Raw genomic sequence first — 21,725 nt, forward strand, 5'->3', positions numbered from 1 at the left:
CCCTAAAATAAGCACTTGGCCTTATTTTGGGGGAGGTCTTATTATTGTTGAGGTGTAGGAGGCAGCGAGCGTGGTCACCTCATGACTGCTGCTGTGTTGCAATATTTTTGGGGAGGGCTTATTTTAGTGCCAGTGCTCAAAAGCCCGATTGGGCTTATTATCTGGAGAGGTCTTATTTTCGGGGAATTAGGGTAGCTAGCAAATAACCCTCCAGTTCCTTTGCTGAGTTTCCAGATATTTTGACTTGTGAATTGAAGTCCACAAATCTCTGCTGAATTTCCAGGTATTTTGACTTGTGAATTGATGTTCACAGATTGAAGTTCTAGCTAGCAAATAACCCAATTGCTGAATTTCCAGATGTTTTGACTTGTGAAGTCCATAAATTGAAGTTCTAGCTAGCAAATAACCCAAGGTCCTTTGCTGAATTTTCCAGATATTTTGACTTGTGAATTGAAGTCCACAAATCTCTGCTGAATTTCCAGGTATTTTGACTTGTGAATTGATGTTCACAGATTGAAGTTCTAGCTAGCAAATAACCCAATTGCTGAATTTCCAGATGTTTTGACTTGTGAAGTCCATAAATTGAAGTTCTAGCTAGCAAATAACCCAAGGTCCTTTGCTGAATTTTCCAGATATTTTGACTTGTGAATTGAAGTCCACAGATTGAAGTTCTAGCTAGCAAATAACCCAAGGCCCTGTGCTGCATTTTCCAGATGTTTTGACTTTTGCAAAACTCACCTGGAGTTATACATTGCATTTCATCACATACGAGACCAGCCCTGAACTTCCCTACAGGACCTTAAAGAATCCCCCCCCCCGCCCCACTAGTTATACCAGTCCTGGAATCAAGTTAAACCACTGTGAGAAATCTAAATAATTGCGTTCTCATTGAGGACACATCTACTTGCCGAGCCAAAATTGACTTACGGCTTTACTGAACCCCGAAAAACAATTTGTAGCTACAAAACTCTGTGACCGTTTCTGCTACAGAACGAGGTTTTGTGAGTCTGTGTGTAAATTGTATATACCCGTGATGGTGAACCTATGGCATGCATGCCGTAGGTGGCATGCGGAGTCCTCTCTGTGGTTACGCATGCGGTTCCCAGCTGTTCTTTTGGTTTCTGGCCAGCTGGTCTTCACGGGTGCCGGAGTGCTAGAAAACGGCCTGAAAGCAGCCAAAAAGCAGGCAGATTTTGGGGGCGTTTCTGGAACTTTTTCATGCCGTTTTTCAGGCCTTTTTCAGGCTGTTTTTAGGTCATTTTCCCGGCTGTTTATGGGCCATTTTGGGCTGTTTTGAGGCCATTTTTTGGATAGTTTTCAGACCGTTTCTGGCTCAGAAAATGGCCTGAAAGCAGCCAAAATCCAGGCAGATTTTGGGGCTGTTTCCAGACTTTTTTCAGGATATATTTAGGTCGTTTTCCAGGCTGTTTTCCGGGCCATTTTCAGGCCATTTTTTGGGCCGTTTTCAGACTGTTTTAGGTTCAGAAAATGGCCTGAAAACAGCCAAAAAAGAGGCATGATCTTCGGGTTTCCAATGCTCTGGCATGCGCGCATAGACACACGTGTGCATGTTTTGGTTTGGGCACTTGGTGCCAAAAGGGTTCGCCATCATTGGTATATACCCGGTCCTGAGATGGGTTTGTGAAGGCTTCAGGAACATTGGCTTTCGGGTCAGTTTCAAGATTTGGAAATGCTGAAGAACTTCGAAGGAAGTCTGAGAGAGAGAGAGAGAGAGATTCAGAGATTAACAGAGTTGGAAGGGACCTTGGAGGTCATGTAGTCCAACTCTACGCCCAAGCAGGAGACCTTACACCAAACGCCAGTCTGAAATGGTACGTAGTCTCCCAAAGCTGTTTTGTTCAAGAGGCAACTGGACTTTCTTGTTTTTCTTTGAAGGCGTTTCGCTTCTCATCCAAGGAGCTTCTTCAGCTCTGAGGTGAGGAAGCTCCTTGGACAAGAAGCGAAACGTCTTCAAAGAAAAACGAGAAAGTCCAGTTGCCTCTTGAAAAAAAGCACCTTTGGGACAAGCATGACCTGGGGGACGGAGAATCTCCATAGACATTTAGGTATAGAGTCTCCTGCTTGAGGAAGGGGCTGGACTAGCAGACCTCCAAGGTCCTTTCCAGCTCTATTTTATTCTTCTAGGTCTCACGGTTGGAATCTTCAAAGAATGAATAACAAGAGTTGGAAGGGACCTTGGAGGTCTTCTAGTCCAACCCCCTGCTCAAGCAGGAGACCCTATCCAATTTCAGACAAATGGGTGTCCAATCTCTTCTTTAAAACCTCCAGCGATGGAGCACCCATAATTTCTGGTGGCAAGCTGTTCCACTGGTTAATTCTCCTCATTGTCAGCAAATTTCTCCTCAGTTCTAGTTTGCTTCTCTCTCCTTGGTTACTTTCCATCCGTTGTTCCTCATCATGCCTTTGGGTGCTTTGGGAAACAGCTCGGCGTTTCCAGAGCCTCCCTTTGTAGGAGCCCCTCAAATATTGGGACAGTCCTGTCCTCTTTCCCCTGGTCCTTCTTTTCATTAAACTACTAGACATGCCCAATTTCCCAAGGTTTGGAAACTAAGCAGCCAGGATTGCTGGATTTGAACCCGAAGGTCAGTCGGTCGTCCTCCCCCCTCCCCCCACTCTTATGAAAAATGGACATCGGAAGCAATGGGAGAAAACAGTGAGAGCAGTCTTCCAATATCTCAGGGGTTGCCACAAAGAAGAGGGAGTCAAACTATTCTCCAAAGCACCTGAGGGCAGGACAAGAAGCAATGGGTGGAAACTAATCAAGGAGAGAAGCAACTTAGAACTGAGGAGACATTTCCTGACAGAACAATTAATCAGTGGAACAGCTTGCCTCCAGAAGTTGTGAATGCCCCAACACTGGAAGTCTTTAAGAAGATGTTGGATAGCCATCTGTCTGAAACGGTATAGGGTTTCCTGCCTAGGCAGGGGGTTGGACTAGAAGACCTCCAAGGTCCCTTCCCACTCTGCTATTGTATTGTATTGTAAAGTCAATAGAAAAACAGCAGTGATGGTGAATCTGGAGGGGACACGCACACAGGGCAATCAGGGGGCTGGCATGCATGCTCACACCGGAAAACGGAAGACCGGCTCTTCCAGTTTCTGGCACTGCCGCAGTGTCGAAAGTCAGTTGATTGACACGAGCCCTTGTGCACCAGAAACCCGGAAGAGGAATGGGTGCCGCTTCACATGCCAGGCGACATGGCTCCGCATGCCACTTCGGACATGCGTGCCATAGGATCATCCTCTTGGCACTACAGCGTAGGAAAGAGCCTCATCCTGGATTTCACCCCTTTCCCCCACTTTTCTTCTGGGCTCCCAATCGACCTAAAGGACCTATGCAGAAATCCCTCTGGTGCCCTCTGAGCTTGGTTGTTTTCTTGCAGACGTTTCGTGACCCAACGATGGGATATTATCAGTGCTAGAAAGAGGTGGGGTTTGGGAAGGAGGAGGAGGAGGAGGAGGAGGAAGAGGACTGTGGAGCGCTTGGTGCTCTCTGAGCTTGGCGGTTTCCTTGCAGACCTTTCATGACCATACTAGGAAGCATCATCAATGCTACACAGGAGTGGAGCTTGCAAGGGGAGGAAGAGGAGGAGGAAGAGAAGGAGTGGGAAGCGCTTGGTGCTCTCTGAGCTGGGTGGTTTCCTTGCAGACATTTGATTACCCAACTAGGTAACATCATCAGTGCTTGTCCCCTGGTTGAATAATGCGACGAAACCACCCAGCTCAGAGAGCACCAAGGACCCCGCAGCCGTTCGACCCGCAGCTACAAATCGTCTCTTCTCTTGGTTAAGGAAAGAGAGAGAGAGAGAGAGAGAGAGAGCCTCCTGCCACAGGAAATCTGGGAGGGGGCAGCCTCCCACTCGGCTTCGTTGCAACACCTTTGCACCTGCCCTGCTCCTCTGGCAAAATCCTCTGCGGGGCCCCAGGCTTCCCGCACGCCCCTCCCTCCCTTCCCCCCCCCCCAGCTCTTGGGCTCTGGGAACCAAGTTCCTGGGTCAGCCGAGGTGACGACAGACTCCGGCAATGGTTACCTAAGGGGCCCTTAGCAAACAGGGCGCTCGGAGGAACGCCAGGTGGAATTCCTTACCGGAAAGCTCTCTCTCTCTCTCTCTCTCTCTCTCTCTGTATTATGTATGTAGTATGTATGTATGTATGTATGTGTGTGGCTCAGTGGCTAGGACGCTGAGCTTGTCGATCAAAAAAGTCGGTAGTTCAGCAGTTCGAATCCCTAGCACCGTGTAATGGAGTGAGCTCCCGTGACTTGTCCCGGCTTCTGCCAACCTAGCAGTTTGAAAGCACGTAAAAAATGCAAGTAGAAAAATAGGAGCCACCTTTGGTGGGAAGGGAACAGTGTTCTGTGCGCCTCGGGCGTTGAGTCATGCCGGCCACACGACCACGGAGACGTCTTCGGACAGCACTGGCTCTCCGGCTTTGAAACGGAGATGAGCACCGCCCCCTAGAGTCGGGAACGACTGGGACATGTGCAAAGGAAACCTACACACACACACACAAATCGGCTAAAAATAGTTCTGCAGGTGGGTTGGGCAATTGCAGGCAGTCGCCCCCTGGCCTACCCAGGACATTTGCAAGGGGGGCAGAGGGGGCCAGAGCAAGGAGGGGCTTCGTCTATGGCAGGGGTGTCCAAACTTGGGAACTTTAAGACTTGTGGACTTCAACTCCCAGAATTCCCCAGCCAGGCATGCTGGCTGGGGAATTCTGGGAGTTGAAGTCCACAAGTCTTAAAGTTCCCAAGTTTGGACACCCCTGGTCTATGGAGCTGGCTTGCAATGATGATAAGCTTTGATTGTATTCCATTCTCTGTGCAAAGCGGCAACGTCGGCACTTCCTTGTGGGCGACGCACAACTGCAAGGGGAGGGGCCGCCCTGCCCTCCGTCCTGGGGAGGTCCCTGGGTGGCGTTGCCAGAGTCGTTTCCCAGAAAGGACCTGAATGGCTGCCAACGTGGTCATTAAATGAGCGGCGCTATTGCTCCCTTCCCGCCCAAGCAGGGCCCAGCCACTTCCCCAATAGATACAGGCAGTCCTCGACTTCCAATGGTTCGTTTAGTGACCGTTCCAAGTGACCTAGGGCCATTTTTCACACTGAACGAGGACCGCTGAGGGCTCCCTATGGTCACGTGATCAAAAATTCAACTGACTTGTGTTTATGACGGTCGCAGGGGTCCCATGATCCCCTTTTGCGACCTTCTGGCAAAGCCAAGTCAAGGGTGGGGGAGCCGGATACACTTAATAACCAGGTTACTAACTGAACAACTGCAATGATTCACTTAACAACGGTGGCATAAAATGGCGCAAAACTTACTTAACAAATGTCTCACTTAATGACAGGCAACAATATTTTGAGGTGGGTTGGGCTGAGGGAGAGGGACTGGGCCGGTCACCTAGAAGGCTTTCATGATGAAAGGGGGACTAGAACTCACTGACTCCTAAGGATTAGTCAGAAATTACACAGCTGGCTTTTGCACTGAAGGTGGAACTATAACTCCCAGTCTCCCGGTGATTGGCCCAAAGTCACCCAGCTATGTTTCACACCTAAAGCGGGGCTAGAACTCACTGTCTCCTAGTGGCTCACACAAAGTCACCCAGCCACCTTTCGTGCCTAGGGCGAAACTAGAATTCCCAGTCTCCTGGTGATACATGCCTAAAGTGAGGCTAGAATTCATCGTCTCCTGGTAACTGATCCAAAGTCACCCAGCCACTTTTCGTGACTAAGGCAGAAGTAGAACTCACTGTCTCCTAGTGACTGACAGAATCACTCAATCACCTTTCGTGCCCAAGGCAAAACTAGAACTCACCATCTCCTGGGGACTGGCCCAAAGTCACCCAGCCACATTCCGTGCCTAAAGTGGTGCTAGAGCTCACCGCCTTCTGGTGACTGGCACAAAGTAAGCCAGTGATCTTTCATGCTCACTGCCTCCTGGTGAGATTGGTTCAAAGTCAATCAGCCAGTTTCCATTTCTAAGGAGGGACTAGAACTCCCAGTCTCCTGGCAATTGGACCAAAGTCACCCTTTCATGATTAAGGCAGAACTAGAACTAGAACTCCTAGTCTCCTGGCAATTGGCCCAAAGTCACCCAGCCACCTTTCATGATTAAGGCAGAACTAGAACTCACCGTCTCTTTGGCTTTCATGCTTAAGGCAGAACTAGAATTCCCAGTCTCCTGGCGATTGGCCCAAAGTTACCCAGCCACCTTTCATAATTAAGGCAGAACTAAAACTAGAACTCCCAGTCTCCTGGCGATTGGCCCAAAGTTACCCAGCCACCTTTTATAATTAAGGCAGAACTAAAACTAGAACTCCCAGTCTCCTGGCGATTGGCCCAAAGTCACCCAGACGGCTTTCGTGCCTAAGGCAGAACTAGATCTCACTAGATCTTCCAGTTTTTAGCCCAGCACTTGCAGCCCCCATGAAGGAGTCCCCATCCCCACATTTTTGGGGGGAGGGGGGAGGCCTGGCCCGCACCCTTTCCAACTGAAGCACAGGCAGCCATGTTTATTTCACCTACAAATGGCTGGATTTCGCTTTAAGGTGTCCATTTCGTCAACAAACGAAGGCCGCCGAAAGCGCGTTCTGGGCGGGTTGTGAGGTAACCTACACTTCCCCTTTGCCACATAGCTGAAGATTTCGAGAAACACCCCCAGGTTGGCGGTTGACAGCCAGCCAGCAGCTCTTCGGCATTTTGGACGACGAAAGCAGCTCCACCAGACTCAGAAGCCCAGTTTCAGGAAGACCCTCGGAGGTCTTCTAGTCCAACCCCCTGGCTCAGGCAGGAAAGCCTATACCCGAACCTATGGCACGCGTGGCCGAGGTGGCACACAGAGCCCTCTCTTTGGTCATGCGTGTTGTTGCCAGCTACTCTTTTGGTTTCAGATGTGGACATGTGTGCCGGGCAGCTGGCTTCCATGCACGCCCGAGTGCCGGAAACCCAAAGAACAGCTGGCCGGCGCGCATGCACAAAGAGAGGGCTCTGCCCTTCAGCACATGCAAATTCCGTTTTGGGCACTCGGTGGTGAAAAGGTTCACCATCACTACTCTAGAAAGAGTGCAGAGAAGAGGGACAAAGAGGATTAGGGGACTGGAGACTAAAACATAGGAAGAACGGTTGCAGGAACTGGGTATGTCTAGTTTAATGAAAAGAAGGACTAGGAGAGACATGATAGCAGTCTTCCCATATCTCAGGGGCTGCAACAAAGAAGAGGGAGTCAAGCTATTCTCCAAGGCACCTGAGGGTAGAACAAGAAGCAATGGGTGGAAACTAATCAAGGAGAGAAGCAACTTAGAACTGAGGAGAAATTTCCTGACAGTTAGGACAATTAATCAGTGGAACAGCCTGCCACCAGAAGTTGTGGGTGCTCTCCATCACTGGAGGTTTTCAAGAACAGGCTGGTGAACCATTTGTCTGGAATGGGATTGAGCAGTGCTGGTGAACCTTTTCGGGAACGAGGGCCCAAATCGGAACACATGCGCACCCGCACCGGAGAGCCGGAAACCCGAAGACAGGCTGATCAGTGCGCTGGCCAGCTGATCTTTGGGTTTCGGCCAGCTGGTCTTCTCATGCACTGGAAACCAGAAGAGTTTGCTCACTGGCCAGCTGGTCTTCAGGTTTCCAGTGCCCCGGCGTGCGTGTGAAACCAGATGGCTGATGTCCATGCACATGCCGGAAACCGGAAGAGCAGCTGCCGACGGCACGCGTGTCCACAGAGAGGGGGCTCTGTGTCTGGCACGGGTGCCCTAGGCTCCCCATCATGGCTGTAGAGTCTCAATGTTTTCTTTTACCTCTTTTCTACACCGTGGCGACTAAAACAAGCAAGGGAGCAGAGGTTGGAGACCCCACAACGGTCTGAAGGCCTTGAAAAGATCCCAGAAACAAGAAGCAAGATTTCTCACTTGCTTTTTTCTTTTCTCTTCTTTCCTTTTTTCTCTTTTCTTTTTTTTCTCTTCTTTTTTCTCTTTTCTTTTCTCTTCTCTCTTCTTTTTTCTTTTTTCTTTCCTTTTTTCTTTTCTCTCTTCTCTTTCCTTTTCCCTTTTCCTTTTTCTCTTTTCTTTTTTCTTCTCTCTTTTCTTTTTTCTCTTCTTTTCTCTTTTCTTTTTTCTTTTCTCTTCTCTTCTTTTTTGTCTTCTTTTCTCTTTTCTTTTTTCTTCTCTCTTTTCTTTTTTCTCTTCTTTTTTCTTTTTTTTCTCTTCTCTTCTTTTTTGTCTTTTCTTTTCTCTTTTCTTTTTTCTTCTCTCTTTTCTTTTTTCTCTTCTTTTCTCTTCTTTTTTGTTTTCTCTTCTTTTTTGTCTTTTCTTTTCTCTTTTCTTTTTTCTCTTCTTTTTTTCTTTTTTCTTTTCCCTCTTCTCTTTCCTTTTCTCTCTTTTCTTTTCTCTCTTCTTTTCTTTTCTCTTTTCTCTTCTTTTTTCTCTTTTCTCTTCTTTTTTCCTTTCTTTTCTTTTCTCTTTTCTCTTCTCTTTTCTCTTCTTTTCTTTTTTTTCTCTTCTCTTTTCTTTTAGCAACGTTGTGAGGTCCTGGAACACCAAGTACCAGATTCGAAGCTCCTGTTCCTTCAGCAATGTTTACCTGCGGCCAGTCCCAGGCACTCTCAAAGCTTAAACAACCGCCTCCCCCCCACTCCCCATTCCAAGCACATGCGGCCCTTGACTTACAACTCTTCCTTCCGTGACTGTTTTTAAGGTTGGAAAAAGTGACTCACACCTGCTCCTCGCACTTATGACCATCCTTGATCCCCGGTTGTTACACGATCAAAATCCGGGAGCTTGGCACGATCAGTGTGTACAAGCCATCCTCGACTTATGACGATTTGAGCCCAACATTTTTGCCGTGAAGTGAGACGTTGGTTATGTGCCTTTCGCCCCATTTGACGACGTTTGCTTGCCACCGTTCGGAAGGGAATCATTTTTGCAATTGTTAAGTAACACAGTTGTTAAATGAATCTGGCTTCCCTGTTACAGTCGTAAGTGTGAACTTACGATCCCCTTTTGCGACCTTCTGACAAAGCAATGTCCACCGGGGAAGCCAGATTCCTTGAGCAAGTAGGTTATGGACGTATCCACCTCAGTGATTCGCTGAAACACCGTGGCGAGAAAGGTCGTAAAATGAGGCAAAGCTGGCTCAACCCATGTCTCGCTTAATGGTGGAAATTTTGGGCTCAATTTTTGGTCGTAAGTCGAGGACGAGCAGTAATCTAGTGTGTGGGATTGCCACCAAGGTAACAGGGAGCATTCAGGGACGGCTTAAGCGTGTCTGGCTGAAGTGGGTCAGAGGAGGAGGAGGAGACCCGATTCCCCAGCTGCCTTCTTGTTCCTCAGATTGACATTCACCTGGTTCTGTACGGGGAGGTCTCAACTTACAACCGCTCGCTTAGTGACTGACCGTTCGAAGTTCGAACGGCACAGACAAAAAGTTGACTTAGGACCGTTTTCCATCCTTACGACTGGTAGCTGTTTTGACCGAGGCTTCCCAAGAGCATGAAGCAAACTCCTGGTCCCAACAAAAACCCCTTTTATTCATTGACTGTGGATTCGGCTCCTTCACATCCAGCCAAGTCTTTCAAGGGAGGATTTACGGTCACCGACCTTCTCTGGCTTGGAGAGCTGCCAGGCCGCCGCAGAACTTGGCAGGGAGTCTCCCAGTCACAAACCAATTAAGCGAACTAATTATCTCCTGCAAACTCCACTCCCCTTTCGCTCCTCTTTTATTCCCTCTGGGAGGGGCCATTCAACATCCACTTGTGGCCTTACTCCCAAGTCGACCCCTGTTCTTTAGCTGTTCCCTTCGTCTGGCAACTCTGCACATGCGCATATTGGGAACAGGCTCCAGCTGTTCTTCTGCCTCACTGATGTCTGACTCCGAAGGCAGCTGATAACTGTCAGACGGCCCTGGCCCCCTCTCTGCCTCCGACGCAGAGCCCTTATCCGAGCCTTCCCCAGACTCCAGGACTGGCCCAAGCAGTCCCTACAGCTAGTCCTCGACTTACAACAGTTCAAAGTTATGTGATTTTGCAGCCTCCCACAATCGCGATCAAAATTCAGACACTTGGCAACCGACTCGCATTTACGACGGTTGCAACGACCCGGGTGTCACCCGATTTCCCCTTTTGCGACCTTCCGACCAGCAGAGTCAATAGAGGGGAAAAGCCAGATTCACTTAACAACCACGTTACTAGCTTATCCGCTGCAGGGATTTGCTTAACAACGGTGTCAAGAAAGGCCGTACGACGGGGCGGAATTCACTGAACAAGTGTTTCGCTTAGCAGCAGAAATGTTGGGCTCAATTTTTGTCGTAAGGTGAGGACTACCTGTATTTATGACAGTGGCAGTGTCCCGGGGCCACGAGATCCCACTTTTGTGACCTTCCGACATGTAAAGTCAGTGGGGAAGCCGTTTAACAACGGTGTTACCAACTTAACAACCGCAGGGATTAACTTAAGCATGGCAGGAATGCTCGTCAAATGGGCAAAGCTCACTGAACAACTGTCTCACTTAACAACCGAAATGTGGGGCTCGGTTGTGGTCATAGGTCGAGGAGTACTTATATTTCTCAACCACGACAAGGCAGCAAGTCTTCAAAGATTTTCTCTCCCCTACCTCAGTTGCCTGCTCAGATGCAACTCCCCTGACAGACATTCCTGCAAAAAAGCCAAGAAAATTGCAGGCTGAAGATCAAGAAGTAGGACCAAGAAATTTGGGGTTCCCCACGTGAGACAAATTGGCAGCCACCCCACACAACCGCATCTCGGGGGGCATCTGACTGCAGCGGAGAAGCTGAAAAGGCTGGCTTTTCCGAACAGAAGAGAAAACAGAGTTGGAAGGGACCTTGGAGGTCTTCTAGTCCAACCCCCTGCTCAGGCAGGAAACCCTATACCGTTTCAGACAAATGGCTATCCAACATCTTCTTAAAGACTTCCAGTGTTGGGGCATTCACAACTTCTGGAGGCAATTTCTGTTCCACTGATTGATTGTTCTAACTGTCAGGAAATTTCTCCTCAGTTCTAAGTTGCTTCTCTCCTTGATTAGTTTCCACCCATTGCTTCTAGTCCTGTCTTCAGGTGCTTTGGAAAATAGCTTGACTCCCTCTTCTTTGGGGCAACCCCTGAGATATTGGAACAGTGTTATCATGTCTCCCCTGGTCCTTCTTTTCATTAAACTAGACTAAGGGGTTTCCGCAAAGAAGAGGGGGGGTCTCCCTGTTCTCCAAAGCACCCGAAGGCAGGAGAAGAAGCAACAGATGGAAATTAACCGAAATGAGAAGTGATCTAGATCTTAAGGAGAAATTTCCTGAGCGTGAGGACAATTAAGCCAGTGGAACAACTTGCCACCAGAAGTTGTGAATGCTCCAACGCTGGAATTTTTTTAAAAACAAGAATGTTTTGGAAGGAGGAGGAGAACCCACCCTGTGCAAATCTCAGGAGGAGGAATCTGGTTTGAGTGGCCTTAGGAGGCCTCTGCCGAAGAAAAATGGAAGGGTGGAGATGGGGAAGGGGGGAACCCTTAACAATCACTCTTTGAGCTGACTCCTCCACTCCCAGCTTGCATGCCAAGGAAAAGCAGGGTGGGGAGAGGGCTCCAGTACAAATTTGCATGTTCCCCACCCTCTGTCTCTCCCTCTCCCTCTGCCTCTGTCTGTCTGTCTGTCTGTCTGTCTGTGCCTGTCTCCATTTCTGCCTGCCTCTCTCTGCCTGTCTCCATTTCTGCCTGCCTCTCTCTGTGACTGTCTCTCTCTGCCTGCCTGCCTGCCTGCCTGTACCTGTGTCTCTCTGTCTGTCTGTCTGTCTCTGCCTGCCTCTGTGACTGTCTCTCTCTGTGTGTCTGTGTCTCTCTGCCTGTCTGTCTGTACCTGTCTCTCTCTCTCTGCCTGCCTGTCTCTCTCTGCCTGTCTGTCTCTGTCTCCCTCTGTCTGTCTGTCTGCCTCTACCTGCGTCTCTCTCTCTCTGCCTCTGTCTGTCTCTCTGCCTGTCTCTCTGTCTCTCTGTGTGTCTCTTTCTGTCTCTCTCTCTCTCTCTCTCTTTTGTCTCTCTCTCTTTCTCTGTGTGTGTCTTTCTCTGTCTCTCTGCCTGTCTCCCTCTGTCTGTCTCTCTGCCTGCCTCTCTCTCTGTCTGTCTGTCTGTCTGTCTGTATCTGTGTGTGTCTCTCTGCCTCTCTGTCTCTTTCTGAAATCCATGGAGTGGGCAACTCGTGCCTTCTTTCTCAACCTCTCCAGCTCTCCAGGGCTTAATGGGAAAGAGGACCCCACCCAACTCCCCTCCCTCCGAAGCCCCGCGAGGCAGACAAGACCAAGCACATTCAGCCCTGCTCGTCGGCCCCTCCCTCCTCCTCCTCCTCCCTCGGCTGGCTCACCTGCCCCTTCCTTCCACCTTGCACAAACAGGAGGCGAAGCTCCCATGTTCCTCACCTCGGGTCCTCCCAGGGCTTCGTTCCACACCTTTCCTCTCTCTCTCTGGGTCTCGCCCCTCTCCCCCCCCCAAAAAAAATTAAATAAATACCTTTTCTTAGTTTAATTGCTCTCCAGGTACGTAAAAGCCTAAGGTGTTTACCTGCTTATTCAGGCCGAGAATTATGGGTTGGTTTTATTTTATGTTCTTCAGAAAAGCCACTGCCACTTAGCATGGCATCAATGTCAAGATCTCAGAGGCTTCAAGGACCTGCCTGGATGGATGGATGGATGGATGGAGGAAGGGGAGGCATTTCAACTTCCCGACAGCCAGCTAAATAATTTTCTTCCTCTGTTGTAGGGTCCAAATCGGTGGTTCCCAACCTATTTCTTTGGCCATGCCCCACCTGAGCATCTTTGAAATCCTGATGCCCTCCCCCCTTCACGACATATAATTCCTATTATTCAGAAAGTGAACTCCTACTCACGCGGAGGAAGCCTAAAAGGCCATAAAGGTAAAGGTTCCCTTCGCACATACGTGCTAGTCGTTCCTGACTCTAGGGGGCGTTGCTCATCTCCTTTTCAAAGCCGAAGAGCCAGCGCTGTCCGAAGACGTCTCCGTGGTCATGTGGCCGGCATGACTCAACGCCCGAGGTGCACGGAACGCTGTTCCCTTCCCACCAAAGGTGGTGCCTATTTTTCTACTTGCATTTTTTACGTGCTTTTGAATTGCTAGGTTGGCAGAAGTTGGGAAAAGTCACGGGAGCTCCCTCCGTTACGCGGCGCTAGGGATTCGAACCGCCGAACTGCCAACCTTTCTGATCGACGAGCTCAGCGCCTTAGCCACTGAGCCACCGTGTCCCTTAAAAGGCCATTAACTTGGTTTAAACAATGTCCCCAAAGAACATGGAGTCCATGAAAGAGAAAAATAAAAGAACGAAAGGCAGTAGAAGTACTGAGGAACTTTTAAAAACAATAGTATGAAGGGATATGGAAAAAAAAAACACCAGCAAATAAAGTTTCAAAACATGTGATAGAACTGAAATGCATAAATATGAAATAACTTTAATGAAATGCTTTTTCCGCAACGCTTTGATCATATTAATGACTGTACATATTCAAATCCAGGTGCCTAACGAATTCAAAATACAACTTGGGCTCACCTCAAGATCGTATTTACAACGCAATCCTATGCATGCCTACTACTCAGACGTTAAGTACCATTGTCTTCAATGGGACTTACTTGCGGTAAAATGTTGTAGGAACGCAGCTTTAGTCTACTCAAAAGTCAGGGTAAAATGGTTTTCCATCAGACAGGAGAGGTTTCGTAATTTCGTTCCTCATTTTTTTAAAAAATGGGAGTATCAGCCTTTTGTGGCAGCAGAGATCCTCCATGCCCCTTAAAAAGCCCAGGAGACCTTTACCACTAGTGGCATCTACTGGCAGTCCTCAACTTAAGAGCAATAGCACTTAGACTTATATACCGCTTCACACTGCTTTTACAGTCCTCTCTAAGTGGTTTACAGAGTCAGCTTCTTGCCCCCAACAATCTGGGTCCTCATTTTACCCACCTCGGAAGGATGGGAGGCTGAGTCAACCTTGAGCCTGGTGGGATTTGAACTGCCAGCAGCCAGAAGTAGCTTGCAGTAGCACATTCTAACCACTGCACCACCGCAGTTTAGTTTGTTTTGTTTTGTGACCATTTGGCATTACCACGGCGCTGGAAAAAGGGACCAATGACCATTTTTCAGGCTTACGACCGTTGCAACATTGCACGTGATCAAAATTCAGATACTTGGCAACTGACTCGTATTTATGACGGTTGTTGTAGTGTTCCTCTGCGACCTTCTAGAAAAGCAAAATCAATCGGGAAGCCAGATTCGCTTAACAGCCGTGTTACTAACTTTAAAACGTGCAGGGATTGCCTTAGCAACTGTGTCAAGAAAGGTCGTAAAAATGGGGCAACACTCACTTTAAAAACGTCTCACTTAGTGACAGAAACGTTGGGCTCAATTGTAGCCGTAAACCGAGGACCACCTGCACTCACCATTATTTCAAAGGGGAGAAAAGAAGTATTTGACTCAAGCGTAAATGTTCGGTTGATCCTGCAAAAATATTATCTTTGAACTCACTTTCCTGACCTCAAGACAAAAATCACTTTTCGAAATTGCAAAAACTCCCTGCAGAATTTCTTTTTTTTTTGCCATGTCGAAAGAGAGAGGCAAGAGCATATCCCTCTCTCAATCTTCTCCAACCATAAGACACCTCCATCTCCAACTGCTGGACCAACTTTTTAAGATTCCCTATTTGTTTCTTCAATTTTCCTCTCCTTCTTCTCCTAAGGGCTTATAGTCCAAAAAAGAGAAAGAGAGAAAGTGAAAGAGAGAAGGAAGGAAGGAAGGAAGGAAGGAAGGAAGGAAGGAAGGAAGGAGAAAGAGATAAGAGAAAGAGAAAAAGGAAAGAATAGAAAAGAGAAAGAAAAAAGAAAGAAAAAGAAAGAAGAGAAAGAAAGAGGGGAAGAGAAAGAAAGAAAAACAAAAGGAGAAAGAAAGAGAATAGAAAGGAGAAAGAAAGAAGAAAGAGATAAAGAGAAAGAAAGAGAAAGAAAGAGAAAAAAGGAGAAAGGAAGATAAAGAAAAAGGGAGAAAGAAAGAAACAAAGAAAGAAGAGAAAGAAAAAAGAAAAGGAGAAAGACACAGATAAAGATAAGAAAGAGAAAAAAGGAGAAAGGAGAAAGAAAGAAGAAAGAGATAAAGAGAAAGAAGGAAGGAAGGAAGGAAGGAAGGAAGGAAGGAAGGAAGGAAGGAAGGAAGAGGAAGAAAAGGAAAAGGGAAGGAAGGAAGGTAGAGCCACACTCTCATGATCAATCATTTCATTCCATCCTCCTCTAACTTCAAATTCACTTTTAGTTCACATTGATCCTTGTATTAATCAATTCTTGACTGATTACAAGCCAGCAGGAAAAATTCCCAATTCCAATGAGGACCGGAAAAAGAATTCCAACTTGCAAAGCATTCAAGCTTAAGTACAGGTAATCCTCGACTTACAAACATTCGTTTAGTGACGCTTTGAAGTTACGATGGCCCTGAAAGAGCGTGACTTACGACTGTTTTCCACACTTACGATCACTGTGGCATCCCCTCCGTCACATGATCAGAATTCGGACGCTTGGCAACTGGTTCATATTTATGACGCTTGCAGTGCCCCCGGGGTCATATGATCCCCTTTTGCGACCTTCCGACAAGCAAAGTCCATGGGGAAGTCAGTCTCACTTAACAACCGTGTTACTAACTTAAGAACTGCAGTGATTCACTTAACAACTGCGGCAAGAATGTTTGCAAAATGGGGCAAAGCTCACTTAACAGCTGTCTCGCTTAGCAATAGAAATTTTGCCCTCAGCTGTCGTTAAGCCGAGGACTTCCTGTTCAGTTCTACCGACAGCATGGCCCAATCAGACACTGAGACCACAGAGGGCCCAAAATCGTAACTTGGCTTAATTGTGGCTTGCTACATAAGCACCCAGCCTAAAAAATGCTGGGCTCCTTAAACAGGCTAAGTTCAAACCGTACCAAGGAATTATGGCTTCTGTCCATGCGCTTAAAACAGTCCTCGGTTCGGCCTGCTTTTTAGAAAGTATACTTTATTTTAGGGCAAGGATGATAGTTGCACACGGCCGTTATTCTTCGAGCAGAAAGTCCCAGATTCGGTGTCTCCATCTGAGGTTTGGAAATCCCCAAATGGAAACCATCATCTCAGCCACTTCACAGTCATTTCCAACTATCATGAGTGCTAAGCAAGGCCCCGATTGGTGCGTAACAAGACAGGCACAGATGCTCTTCTGAACTTCTCCACCACTAATACCCGCATCCTTGCTTCCTAGTATCCTCTGGACCTCTACCAAAGTCATCATGCTGGGCTCCTCCTCACAATCCTCCTCACCTTATATATATATGGAGTGAGCAGGATTGTGAGTATATATACGTATATTCTCACCTTTGCCATAATCCTCAAACGTAAGCCAGCATACACACAAACATACAATGCAGGGAGGCTGAAGTCAATGTTATTATTATTATTATTATTATTTCTTAGATTTTTAGACCGCCCCTCTCCCAAAAAGGGACAAAAATGTCCCAAGGCCTTCTGGAAACATGACCATCATTGCACTAAACTCAGATTCTGACACAGTTGACTTGAGTATTTTATGCTCCCCGGGTCACATCCTGCCCTTTTCGCTGTCCCAATCTGGCCCGCATGAGATCAATCGGAAATTAGAAATCAAATGTAAGTAAGTGTACACCATGCATTGTTTCTACTTTAAAGGCAACTAATTATTATTATTATTTTTCAATTGATGTGTGTACATGTGGGGGTGCCTATATATGTATCTTCCCGGCCTTATTGGTTCGACACTCCCCACAACAGTTCCCGTTTGTTCGTCACCTGGGGCAAAATAATCGCCCACCTTTGCAATACAGAAATCTCGAAGCTGTGTTTTTCTTTGCACGTTCACCCCTCCGGAGTACGATAAAAGACGAAGTCACCAAGAGACAGCCAGGCCAAAATGGATTCGATTCAATGTCCCTTTCACAGGGAGTAAAGAGAGCTTTCGGATCAAGCCTGCCAGAACCCAGGAAGTCCTCAAACTTACAACCATTCATTCAGTGACCGGTCAAAGCACTGGAAAAAGTGACGTATGACTGTTTCCCCAACTTAGGATAGTTGCAGCATTCCTACAATCATGTGATCAAAATTCAGACGCTCGGCAACTGATTCATATTTATGACGGTAGCAGTGTCACACGATCTCCTTTTACGACCAAAATCAAGGGGAAAGCCAGATTCCCTTAACCACGTTGACTTAACATATCCATTGCAGTGATTTACCTTCCCAACTGCGACAAGGAATGTCGTCGACGGGGCAAACTTCACTTAACAACTGTCCTGCTTAGCAACATACATTTTGGACTCGATTGTGGTCCTAAGTCAAGGAGCTTCTTCTGAACTCTATAGTGCCTGTTAAAACTTGGATTGGTTTATAGCAGGGGTGTCCAAACTTGGCAACTTTAAGACTTGTGGACTTCAACTCCCAGAATTCCCCAGCCAGCTCTGCTGGCTGGGGAATTCTGGGAGTTGAAGTCCACAAGTCTTAAAGTTGCCAAGTTTGGATTATAGTATAGCGTTTATTGTCATTGTACATCATGTGTATAAGGAAATTGGTTATAAACCATCATCCTCTCTAAGCAATTTGGCCACGGGCCTTTTCTCACTCCTCCCTCTCTCTCTTTTGCCTTTCACACCCTGCAACTGCTCTCTGTTGTAGCCTTCCTCGGCAGTGTACTCTCCACAAATGCTCTACACACCTGATAAAAGTTCACAGATCATAGTCCACTCTGCAATAAAACGGCTTCATCTTTAAACCACACTTTCTTTTTCCTCTGGCAAATTAACTTCCCTTTCTGCCCTTCCAAACTCTCCCCAGAGCCATCATCCTTGGCTGGAAAAAACGAACCAACAGGAGGTTGAATCCCGTCCACGGCTTCACTTTTCTACACCCCCCACGCCTAAAACCTGCTACCCGGCGGGGATCCCAGAAGAAAAATAAAAGTTAACCAAGGTTTCCAGGAAGGGGTTCGTTGTTGTATTTTTTAAAATAGCACTTCTTCCTTACTTCTTCCTTCCAAAATAAACCTGCTTCTGTCTCTTCCACTAAAGTTTGGGAAGGACTTTGTTTCGGAAGCACGGCTGTGTGTTTTTGTTTTTTTGCAGGTGCCAACCAGGGAAATGCAAATAAAAAAGTCCTGGACTTACAACCGTTTAATGACCTTTTCGAAGTTACAACGGGCCTGAAAATCAAAGCGACATGACAGCTTTTCACAACTTAGGACCATTGCAACGCCCCCGTTTTGTGATCACAATTCAGGCGTGCTTGGCAAACTGTCTCATATTTATGACGGCTGCAGTGTCCCCTGGGCTCACGCCGTCCCCTTTTGCGTCCTCCTGACAAGCAAAGGAGGCCAGATTCACTTTACAACCGTGCCACTAACTGAACCCCTGGGATGGATTATTCACTCCACCCCTGAGGCATGCAAGCAAGCTGGGGCAAAACTCACAGCGGCCTCACTTAGCCATCGAGGCTCCGTTGTGGTCGTAAGTCGAGGACTATCCGTACAGCCCGATAGCTTTGCAATTCTGCCACCCCCCATGGGAGATCAGGGCAGGAGGGGCTGGCATAGAGCTGGACTATAAAACTTCCTGGTGCCAGTCCCATCAGACGGCAGCAAGGCTTCGTCCCACCCTGCAGGGGTGTCGTGACAAGGGTGGCAGTGGAGGTCTCTCCCTCTTGAGCCGGCCTGGGCCTCTTTCAAGGGCTGGAAAGGAAGGCTGAGGCCTGCAGGACTCCAGGCCCGGGACTTCCTGGTTGGCCACCTGGCCGCTTACCTGCCCTGCAGGTGCCTGCAACCTGCGTCATCTGAACGGGCTAAGCCTCATCCAGCCAGGGAGGGCGGCCAAGGAAGAGACAGGCCAGGCTTCTGGAGACCAAATGGGGCCCACCATGGGCCTGGCAAGCCCCACACACACACACAGGCACCCCCCTTGCCTTTCTACCCCTAAAAAGTTTGAACCCCAATTTTGGAAGTGCTTAGATGACTATAATCCCCACTCAGGAAACTCTCAGTTATTCGTCTTTCACCCCCACCCCAACCAGAGGACGACCCAGCCGGCTTCCCTTGCCCTTGGAGGCCTCGAAAAGACAGTCTGGCTGCCCTCTCGAGCCTCGGCGCTGGCCTCGCGCTAGGCCTCGCATCCCCGGCCTCGCCTAGCCGGTGCGTCCGGGGACCCCACCTCTCCCTCGGGGGGGAAGGGGTTGACGTGGGTCCCGCTCGAGCGCCTTCCCTTCCCCATCTCCCTCCTTCTCCCCCCCTCCCACGGCCGCTATTGGCCGAAGAGGCCAGAGGGGAGGGGGAAAGACGCCATTGGCCGGCGGCGGCGCCTGTCAACACGCCTCCCGCGGCAGGCCCGCTCGCGGGGCATCTCGGGAGAGGTAGTCGCCGGCCTGCTTTGCACCTGCAGGCCGAAGAGGTCGAGAAGACTACAACTCCCAAGCAGCCCCTCTCTTTATCTCTTTCCTTCTCTCTCTCTCTCTCTCTCTCTCTCCCCCTCTCCCCCTCTCTCCCCCAGGGCTTTGCAAGCCCCCTCCCTTTAAAAAAACACATATCCTGCCCCCCCACCCCACCCCAGCCCCAGCCAGTACAACGTAGGCACGCAAGCACGGAATACTTGCAAGGGGGTCGGCCAAGGCAAAAAAAAAAAAAAAGAGCCAAGGCCGGACGACGAGGAGGAGGGGGCGGAAACTTCTGCCCCGCTTCCCTTCCCTTCCCTGCCTCCCCCGCGCGATTGCAACCCGCGCGCTCCCCCCCCACCTTCGCCCAAAGGGGGCAACCGGGGACACCCAAACCCCCCGGATCTCCCCCCGCCTTTCCCTGTTTTGCATCGATCACTTTCCCTTTTTAATTTCCCTTTTTTTTGCAAATGCAACCCCCCCTCCCCACTTTCCCTTCTCGTCCCAACCCCCCCTTCACCCCCCCACCCCCACCCCACGCTTCGATCAACCCCTCCCGGGGCCACTTAGGGACGTTCGGCCCAAGCCAAACCAACCCCCTCCCCACTCCTCCTCTTCCTCCTCCTTTGCAAAGCCCCCCACCCCGTTGCAAAGCCGCCTTACGCGCGCTGTCTGCCCCCTCCCCCCCCACTTTTCCCCGACCCGCAGGTGATCCGGGAACGCAGGAGGGAAAGTTGAGCTTGGCGCCCCCCCCCCCCCAGTCGCCCGCAAGAGTTTGTGGGTGCAAAGCCCCCTCCCCACTTTTTCTTCTTTCTAACCAGCCAGCGCTAATAAAGCCCCCCCCTATCCAAAAAAATAACCCCCCATGGAAATTTCCCACCCACCCATGACCCATTGGCTTGGCTGTCCTTACCTTCTTGGTCCGCGGGGGTCTCTCGGGTGGGCGCGGGCGGAGGCGAGGGTCGCGGAATGGGGGGAAAGGGGAGGGAGGGTGGACGGGCAGCAGCGGCAGCCAGGCGCGTCCCGGCCTCCCGGCTCTGGCTGGCTGGCTGGCTGTGCCTTGCTCGCCTGCCTGCCCGCCCTGCCTTGTAACAGTAGATGCAAAGCCCCGTATGATGCCGTGAACTCCCTTCCTGGTTGCTCTCCGGGCGAAAGAGGGGTCCCTCCCTTCTCTTAAAGGTGCAGCCGCCGCGCGCTCCGCGGGGGCAAAAAAAACCCAAAGGAGGCAAAAAATGAAAATACCAAAAAAAAAAAAATCCCTACCGGGGTGGTTGGGGAGGATGGGCACGGCCGGGGAGGATGGGCACCGGATCCAGAAGGAAAAGAGAGATCCAGAAGGAAGGAGACACCACCCCCCACCCCCACCCAACCACCCCCAACCACCCCTCGGGGGTCCGCCGCTTTTGCAAAGCCGGCCGCTTCTTGCCACGTCTCCGCCGTTGGCTGGCGCCCGGGCTCCCGCCGCGCTCCGTGCCAAGGGCGCGCACACACACGGAGAGAGACACACACACACAGCCTGGCCAAGGGGGCTGCTTGGCTTTTTTTTTGTTGTTGTTGTTGCCCTGCCCCGCCTCGCCTCCCTTCCCCTCCCCAGCGATCGGCCGAGGGACCCTTCCCCTCCCCTCCCACCCACCCGGAGGCGAGGCAAGGCAGAGGGCTCGCCGGGTTATCTCAACCCCGACAGGCCGGGCAAGGCTGTTCCCGAAAGAGAGAGGGGGGGGAGGGAGGGAGGGAGAGAGAGAGAGAGAGAGAAGAGAGCCAGCCGCTTTTCCTTTTGCACGCCCGTCCGCGGGCTTTTGCACGCGCGTTTTGCACGCGCGCGCGCGGCACCCTTCGGCGGGAGGGGGACGACACGCGCGGGAGGGGATGGGGGAGCGTGGCTTGGGGATGCCGGGTGGAAGAGAGGGTGATCCCCCTCCCCATGCACACTTACACACACACACACACACACAAGCACGCACGCTTTTGCAACGACTCGCGAAGTGCGCGAAGTTGCGCCCCGGCGTGAATGACGCGGGTCTGTCTGTGCGCGGTTTTGGGTTTGGGTTTTTCTCACGTTGGTGTTAAGTGTGGAAGGGACCCCGGGAAGAGCCGCGTGCAAGGAAATTCCCATTCGAACGCGCGCCGATTGGCGTGCACATGTCAAAGGGACGGTAAAAGCGTTGGCATTATTCTAAGGCTTAGGGAAATCGCCGACCTCAGGCGCAGCAAAGCAGTGGCTGGGGGGACTACACAGCCCATGCGCCAGCCAGGCCC

At 49.7% G+C, this 21,725-nt stretch overlaps 1 protein-coding gene across 1 annotated transcript in view; it reads right to left on the minus strand.

Annotated features, from left to right (window-relative positions):
- ZBTB7A (zinc finger and BTB domain containing 7A) overlaps positions 1-20,502 on the minus strand; it is a 61,886-nt gene extending 41,384 nt beyond the window's left edge. Inside the window, exon 1 of the mRNA XM_081941418.1 lies at positions 20,383-20,502. The gene's annotated coding sequence lies outside the window, so the exon portion shown is untranslated. The remainder of the gene's footprint in view (positions 1-20,382) is intronic.
- Positions 20,503-21,725: the final 1,223 nt, after the last annotated feature.

Source organism: Natrix helvetica (genome assembly GCF_964273705.1).
Source record: "Natrix helvetica genome assembly, chromosome: 1".
Classification (NCBI taxonomy): Eukaryota; Metazoa; Chordata; class Lepidosauria; order Squamata; family Natricidae; genus Natrix; species Natrix helvetica.